The sequence below is a fragment of the Mesoplodon densirostris genome, chromosome 14 (genome assembly GCF_025265405.1).
Source record: "Mesoplodon densirostris isolate mMesDen1 chromosome 14, mMesDen1 primary haplotype, whole genome shotgun sequence".
NCBI classification, from domain to species: Eukaryota; Metazoa; Chordata; class Mammalia; order Artiodactyla; family Ziphiidae; genus Mesoplodon; species Mesoplodon densirostris.
The window spans coordinates 23273369-23282695 of NC_082674.1; positions in this window are offsets into that span (position 1 = coordinate 23273369).

The window sequence follows — 9327 nt, forward strand, 5'->3', positions numbered from 1 at the left end:
TCTCTTTCCTTATATGCATCAGATTTCTTCAGTGCATCTCAAGGCCTTATCAGGAGGGTCCTGACAGAAGAGGTACTTGTGCCCCCTCCCTGGACCACAGCCTGAGGCTGGGGAGAGAGCAAGCCAGCAAGCCTTGGGGAGAAGTGCCTCAGGTCATCTTGATGTGGCGAGTAGGAATGGTGGTGTGGCATGTCTAGGTACAAGAGGATAGAAGACTTGCCAGACCCAGTGTCCCATAGGTCAGAGTGGCATAAGAGGACACCCACAATGTCCTGAAGGTTTCTGTGTAGAGAAAATTTAGCCGAGAAAGAGAGAGAGCCAGGGAGTTGGCCCAGGATGAAGTATGAAAACCAGGTGAGGATGGAGCTGCCCTCTTAATGGAAAGAATTAATGGGAACCCCCTTGTGTCCTGCAGACCCCCCAAGGGAGCATGTGTCATCTGCTACACCCAGAACCAGACAGCACAGATTAAGACCAAGAAGTGGGCTCCTAGGATAAGCCCTTGAGAGCTGAGATCAGTTCCAGGGAAGAGGAGAGGGCAGGGAGGATAAAAGAGAGGACGTTTTCAGCCTAATTGTGACTGAATTATAAACTTGAATTGACTAAGAAATGACTGAATTCAAATGAATTTATCTGAGAGTGACTAGATTAAATTTTCTCAATTATAACTTGAAATTACACTCAATTATTGGAGAATAGAGAAAATTACATTTTTGTACACTTGAGTCAGTAACTGTGAAATTTGTACTGGCTCCAATACTTACAGGCAGCCAGGTATCAGTAAATTCTCAACAGACCATGGGATCATTATGGGCTGCTCTTCCAAGTTATTGCTTATCTGTGGCTGCAGTGCAAAAAGTCAACACAATGTCTTATCATCAGAAATCAGGACAAAATATATTCAAATTTCTGTTCAAAATGTTCTCTTTATATTAGAAAGCACAGCTAATGCTTGTTGGTGGAACAAGAACATTTTTTGAAGCTCTGAAGCGGTTCAGTCCAGATTATAACCCTATGATTCTAAAAGGGGGAAATATGAAATTGCAGGTTGTTCTGAATATCTTCTGTTTGCCCCTTCTAGGCCCACTGCCAAGCCTTGGTACGCTGGGGGGTAGGCAGGGCCCTAGGGCTCCCACCTTTGAGAAGCATTGGCAGGAACTTGGAAGGAGGGAGAAGAATGAGTCGGGGTATTGGTTCCCCCATCTCTCTTTGGGAGAGTATCTTCGGCTTCCCAGGCGTCTTCCTTGCCATGAAGTGAAGGGCCAGGCCCCACTAACGATTCCTCCTCCTCTGCCATTGCTGCTGGAGCGTAAGAGGTAGGTTAAGGGTCATAGCTAATGGCCTCTGGACCTTTAAATCTGGTATCCGTAGCACCACAGGCAATGTCATTATTGGGTATTTGCTGCCTGTAGAGATGCAGGCTAGTACACTTAAAGGAGGACTCCACCCCAGGGAGGCAAGTCAAATCCTGCCACCACCACCCAGGGTTTCTCTAGCTGGAATCTGCATATGGGCCCAAGGGAGTCCATTATGAATACACCTATTTCCAAACACTCTCAGCCAACACTCTAAACAATTTGTCCTGTTGCTGAGGAAGACCCAGGAGAAATTGAAAAACATTTTTTTCTGGATGACATTAAGAAGACCATGACATGATTTGGGTAGGTTTCATCATAAAATGAATCTTGTGCCCGCCTAGGCCTCTGGTGAAGTCTCATTTCTGCTAAGGCACAGGTGAGCATGCTGGACAAAGCATACTATTATTTTGGACAGATTAACATGGGTTTCAGTAACTGGACATATACTGTGAGGCAATTTAGGTATGTTTTACATAAATGCATCCTTTCCTACCTAATAGCATCAAAAAGTCAGAAAGTCAGTTCAGTGCTTAAAAACCTGAATAGAGCATTAAAAATGCTTCACAATCCACCTTTTATTTTTTTCCTTTTTACAACTGATAAGCCAGTATTGATACATTATTTTTAACTAAAGTCCATGGTTTACATTAGAGTTCATTTTTTGTGTTGTACAGTCTATGAGTTTTGACAAGTTCATAATGTTGTGTATTCACCATTATAATATCATAAAAAATAATTCCACTGCCCTTAAAAATCCTGATGCTGCATATATTTGTCCTTTCCTCCCTCCCTCCCCAGCCCCTGGCAACCAATGATCTTTTTACTCTCTCCAGTTTTGCCTTTTCCAGAATGTCATATGGTTGGAATCATATAGTATTGTAGATTTTTCAGACTGGCTTCTTTCACTTAAAAATATATATTTAAGATTCCCCCAAGTCTTTTCATGGCTTGATAGCTCATTACATTTTATTGCTGAATAATATTCCGTTGTATAGATATACCACAATTTGTTTATCCATTCGCTTATTGAAGGATGTCTTAGTTGTGTCCAATTTTTTTGTAATTATGAATAAAGCTGCTATACACATTTATGTGCATGTTTTGTATGGACATAATGTTTTCAAATCACTTGGGTAAGCACCTAGGAATGAGACTGCTGGATCATGTGGTAAGACTATACTTAGCTTTGTAAGAAACTGCTAAACTGTGTTTCAAAGTGGCTGTACAATTTTTCAATCCTACCAGCAATGTATGAATGAGGGTTCCGGTTGTTCCAAATTCTTGCCAGAATTTGGTACTGTCATTGTTTAGGGTTTTAGCATTCTAATAGGTTTGTAGTGATATCTCATTTTAATTTACACTTCCTTAATAGATTACAATGTTGAGCATCTTCTCATGTGCTTGCTTGCCGTCTGTATATATATTTTCTGTGGTCAAGGCTATTCAGATATTTTGCCCATTTTTCTAGTTGGGTTGATTTCTTTTTTTTTTTTTTTTTTTTTTTTTTCTTTTTGCGGTATGCGGGCCTCTCACTGTCGTGGCCTCTCCCGTTGCGGAGCACAGGCTCCGGATGCGCAGGCCCAGCGGCCATGGCCCACGGGCCCAGCCGCTCCGCGGCATATGGGATCCTCCCAGACCGGGGCACGAACCCGTATCCCCTGCATCGGCAGGCGGACTCTCAACCACTGCGCCACCAGGGAGGCCCGGGTTGATTTCTTATTGGTGTGTTTTAGGAGTTCTTGTATACTTTGGGTACAAGTCCTTTATCAGATATGTGTTTTGCAAAAATTTTCTTCCTGTCTATGGATGCCTTTTCATTCTCTTAACGGGGTCTTTTGCATAGCAGAAGGTTTTAATTCTAATAAGGTCCAAGGTGTTAATTTTTTCTTCCATGAATTGTGTATTTGATGTTGTATATAAAAAATTATGACCAAATGCAAGGTCACTTAGATTTTCTCCTATGTTATTATCTTCTAGAAGTTTTACAGTTTTGCATTTTACATTTATGTCTATGATCTATATGGAGTTAATTTTTGTTTAAGGTGTAAGATCTGTGTCTAGATTAATTTCTTTGCATGTGGATGTCCAGTTGTTCCAGCACAATTTGTTGAAAACACTATTGAATTGCCTTTGTTCCTTTTTCAATGATTGGTTGACTCTGTGTGGGTATATTTTTGGGCTCTCTATTCTGTTTCATTTGTCTATTTGTCTTTTCTTTTGCCAATACCACATTGTCTTGATTACTATAGTGTTATGGTTAAGTCTTTATGTTGAGTCTTGTCAGTACTGTGACTTTGTTCTTCTTCAATATTGGGTTGATTATTCTGGGCCTTTTGCCTTTCGATATAAGCTTTAGAATCAGTTTATTCTTATCCACAAGATAATTTACTGGGATTTTGATTGGAAATGCATTGAATGTATAGATCAAGTTGGGAAGAACTGACATCTTAATAATATTGAGTCTTCCTATCCATGCACATGGAATACCTCTCTATTTATTTAGATCTTCTTTCTTTCATCAGAATTTTCTAGTTTTCCTCATATAGATTTTTTTTTGGTACTAGTGTTTATGGTGTTGTGTTTCTAATTTTGACACCATTTGTTCATTGTTAATATATAGGAAAGCAATTGACTTTTATATGTAGGTCTATCTTTTAAATGTCTTCTTTGCCCCTTTCTGTCTTTGCTTCTTTCTGTCTCTTGAAAGAGAGGACAGAACTCAGGATTTGGAGAAAGATATTAAATTAAACATTTCTAAATTAGTAGACTTAAATTTTGAAGAGCAGTTTTAACTTCATAGAAAATTGAGCATACAGTATAGAGAATTTCTATAAGCCTCTCAAGCCCCTCACAGTTTCTGCTCACCTCTTGCATTAGTGTGATACATTTGTTATGACTTTAATTTTTAAAATTTAATACAGAAAGTAGGTATTGAGTGCTTTTAGGCAAAAAGAAATAATTCCTGCCCTCATGGAATCTACAAACCTCACTGGGAAGGCTGAACAAAATGCCTCCATATGAGCAACTAATACAAAATAGTTTACAGTTTTTTTTTTTTTTTTTTTTTTTTTTTGCGGTACGCAGGCCTCTCACTGTTGTGGCCTCTCCTGTTGCGGAGCACAGCGGAGCACAGGCTACGGACGCGCAGGCTCAGCGGCCATGGCTCACGGGCCTAGCCGCTCCGTGGCATGTGGGATCTTCCCGGACTGGGGCATGAACCCATGTCCCCTGCATCGGCAGGCGGACTCTCAACCACTTCGCCACCAGGGAAGCCCACAGTTGGGCAGTCTGGAAGGGGTGGGCTTTATCATGCTTGGCAGAGGTGGGAAATGACCTTGAAGAATGTCAGCTGGGTTTTAATATGTGTCCTTCCTTAAGTGAAAGGGAGAAATTAGGAGTAATAGTTTGGAGTAGATAGGGAGCCAGCTCTCCACAGAAGAGGTGAGATGTAGGAAGGCTCTGGAAGGGTAGCAGGATTTGGAAAGATAGAGATTGACTGGATGCAAAGTGTAAGCAGAAGAAATGGCATGCACAAGGATGCAGAGGGCAGTCTGGAAGGGGTGGGCTTTATCACGCTTGGCAGAGGTGGGAAATGACCTTGAAGAATGTCAGTGTGTATGGACACCAAGGGGGGAAAGTGGTGGTGGGGGTGGTGGTGGGATAAATTGGGAGATTGGGATTGACATATATACCCTAATATGTATAAAATAGATAACTAATAAGAACCTGCTGTATAAAAAATAAATAAAATTCAAAAATTCAAAAAAAAAAGAATGTCAGTGTGAGCAATCAGAACCTGATAAAATGCTTAGAGTTGAGTTTCTAAGCAGATCTTTGGGGTCTGGTTCTTTTAGGATCATTGGGTTTTGGTTTCACATATACCTCAAGGCAGATATTCTGAACCCTTTGCTTCTTTGAATCAGAGTTACAGGCTCATGCCAGGGAGTGTTTCTAAGGAGAAGCACTGCCCTTCTGGGGAAAAGCTACCACATGGGTCTGTACCTTTTTCATTTGCTACAAGAGTAGAATTTCATGTACACATATCAGAAAAAAGTAACTTGCTTGGGAGGTCCAAAATAGTGACACAGACCCCAAGGGAAGTTGCCCTGAGTTTCCCAGTCCCCTCACTGCCTGGCTGCATTGAACTCACTCTCTTTGAAGGGCTCTGTCATTTCTGGTGGGCAGGAGAACCCTGTGGAGTCTTTGAGGAGGGAGGAAAGCAAGGAGGGAAATGTATGAATCCCATAGCTTTAATCTCTTCTTACTACTAAGGGAAGAGCAAAGAGGGCATTAAACGTCCTATTTTTTTTTTCTTGGTCTGAATTAACTTATCTCAAGATGCCTCTCTAGAGTTATACGTAATTGTTTATTTAGGTCACCAATTATGACCCTGCAGGGATTCAAAAAAGTTTTTATAGAGAAAGTACACATTCACATTAGAATTTTAATTACTGCCTTCTCCATATAGCCTCCCTTCTTAGTATCTCTCTGCATCCAACTCATTTTTCCCCCCATTCCTGCTGCCACCAGGAGTGAGGTGGCTGAATTCAGGCCACTTACCTAATTATAATGATAGCCACATACTTGATCTCCTTGGCTACAAAGTCCCTCTCAAAGTGACTTGGTTTCAAAATATGGAATCCACTCTTTTCCTTCATAATGTCTCATTCATTCTTTCTATGAAGCATCTCTTCCTTTTGATTCTCACCTTATCCCAGGACCCAGCACCTTACCTCTAACTCTCTCATATATTCTGTATTAAATCTAGGCTCTTTAGCCTGGATCTCAGAGTGTTTGCTCTAAAAACTTACAAGGCCATCCCATGCATTGCTCCTGTCTTTGGTCCACTGCTGCTCATGTGTATCCTTCTGCCTGGCATTTCTTTCTTCCCTCTTCCTCTAAAGGACAAATTAAGTTCTACCTCCTCTATGTAGGGTTGTCATTTTGAGCAAATAAAATACCTAGATAGCCAGTTAAATTTGAATTTCAGATAAATAACAAATAACTTTTAAAAGTACAGTACATACTTATACTTAAAAAATTACTTGTTGTTTATCTGAAATTCAAATTGCATTGGGCAATCTATATTTTATCTGTTGATTCTACCACTATGGAACTTTTTCTTAATGATCCAATTATCCCTTATCCCATTGTTTTTAGTTCCACAAACATCTAATTCAGTCTTTCATTATAAGCTATCTTGTATTATTGATTGTATATACAGAATTAACACTTATTGATCAACTATTCAATATTAGGCACTGTGCTTAGTTCTCTTTATACAATAGCTTATTGAATTCTTAGAAGAAATATGTGGTACAGTAGTACTACTCTGATACCCATTTTATAAATGAGGAATCCGAGTCTTTGAGAAGTTATTTTATTTGTTAAAGTCCCAAAGGTAATTAAACTTGAACTTTCATCTGTCTGTAGGGTGACCAACTTATTCTGGTATCCCTGGCACTGTTCTTGTTTTAAAATTGAAAGTGCCATAACCCGGGAACACTCTCAGTTCCAGGCAAACCCTCTATGTCTGACTTCAAAGCCCGGGATTCTATCCTGCTTCCCATTTTTTGGAGAATTTTAATCTTTTTCCTCTCATTTAGGCTATAAGCTCCCTGAGGACAGGGCAGTATCTAATGGCATTTATGATACTTAGAATTATTTAGTACATGCTTGACAAATGAGAACCAGGAGCTCCCCTCACAGGTCACACCTCTTTTCTTGGGCCTCTTTGGATGGCAGGAGCTGAGGACTGTGTGGACCAGTGTGCTAGGAGGTGCCCGATCTCAGATGCATCAGAGATCTGAGCGTGGCCCGTAGTCTTTGCAACAGAGACACACAGTGTCCATGATGTCTCTGGCCACTGCTTGCAAAGATGCTAGGCTATTGTTACTGGCAACGATTCCTCTAAATTGGTGAAATGCAGCTCCTTAGTAGGCATGTGCTGCCCCACTTGACAAGCTGAACCTTGAGAGGCTCCCTGATTTGAATTCTGAGTTAGGGCATGGGTGAAGCTGGAGAAACATCAGCACCTTGTTGGATGGACAGCACCCAAGAAAGCTGAGTGGCTGTGTTTTTTTTTTTTTTTTGCTGGGACTATGCTTTTGTGCAATGGGCACATATCCAAAAAATTAATATATTCTTACATTACTACGTAATAGCCAAGTGGTTAAAAAGATGATATGCGCGTTACTGTTATGCCGCAAAGTGGTTGATGAAGTGTGATGTGAAACGCAGAAAGAGTAGGTTTCCATCCCCTAAGGGCATCTGTAAAACTTGTCTCAGCTCCATTTTGAATGCAGGTCATTAGTGAGCACATATTAAATATAAAACCTATGCTGTCTGTGGAGAAATCATTTATAAAAATCATTTGCTATTTTAAAAAATCTATAGAAATTGAATTGATAAAGGCTAAGACTCTCAAGGTAACTATTCTTAGGTGCTTAATTTTACTTTAAAATGCTTGAATTTTAAAATATGCTTTTGTTTCAGGCTTTTCTTAAGAGAGTATATCAGATATGGGACATAAAGGTTAGGCGGGGTTTCCGTTTTGATGAGTGCTGACAGATTCCTTCGTTTTTCCCTCGTTAGAAACTCAGGTGGCTTTTCCTCATCCCAACGGGATAGTCTCTCAGCCTATTATTATGACATTCGAAACCACTCCTTGTCTAGCCCCAACCTACCTTCCCAGCTCATCTCCAACCAGTAGGCACCGTAGACGCTACTCCATCTAAACTCCTTACTCTCCTCCAAACGTGCATTTAGCCTCCAAGCCTTTCTCTTGCAAAGCGTCATGGTTAAATATTTACTCTCTTGCTCTAGACTGCCTGGGTTCAAATCCTGGCTCTGCTAATGATCCAATTATCTCTTATCCCATTGTTTTTAGTTCTACAAACATCTAATTCAATCTTTCACTATATGATCTTGGGCAAGTCACCTAACTACTCTATGCCTTGATTTCTCCAACTAGCGAATGAAACTAAAATATTTCTCCTTCAGGGGTACAATAATTCATGATAGTGCTTAGAACAACGCTCAGCATATACTAAGCACTCGGTAGATGCAAGCTCCTCATTTATATCACTGGATCTCATTATCCTCCCCACTTAGCTCAAAATATATCTCCTTCCTTGTGAAGTAAGTCAGACAAAGACAAATATATGATATCATTTTTATGTGGAATCTAAAAAAAAAGGGTACAAATGAACTTATCTACAAAACAGAAACAGAATTACTGATGTAGAAAACAAACTTATGGTTACCAGGGGGTAAGGGGGGAGGAAGGATAAATTGGGAGATTGGGATTGACATATACATACTACTATATATAAAATAGATAACTAATAGGACCTACTGTATAACACAGAGAACTCTACTCAATACTCTGTAATGGCCTATATGGGAAAAGAATCTAAAAAAGAGTGGATATATGTATATGTATAAGTGATTCACTTTGCTGAAACAAACACAACATTGTAAATCAACTATACTCCAATAAAAATTTAAAAAATATATAGATATATCTCTTCCTTGAAGCTTTTCCAGATTACCTCATCCTGCACTGGGCTCTTTGTCTTAGGAAATCCTTAGTCTACTGACACTGTTTCTTTGGCAGGCAGTTGATGTTCTTTTCTCCTGCTTGTGTCTTATGACCACATACTAGAGTTTTCAACCAGCTATTTTTGAGCACTCACTCTGCATCAGGTCTTGTGCTCATGGCATCACATGGAGACAAGCATTCTTTATCTCATTTTACAAAGGAGAAACCTAAGGCTCAGAGAGGTTAAGTGATTTGGTAGGGTTCCACAGGTAGGGACTGATGATTCTGGGCTTCCAATCCAGGCTGCTCATTCTCTCTCCTTTACTAGAAAACAAGGAGTGAATCTTACACTATGGTAGTCTCCATATTGCCCTTTAGGTAGGAGGCACTCAGTGTATTTTTCTGGTGATTTAATGGACCAATATG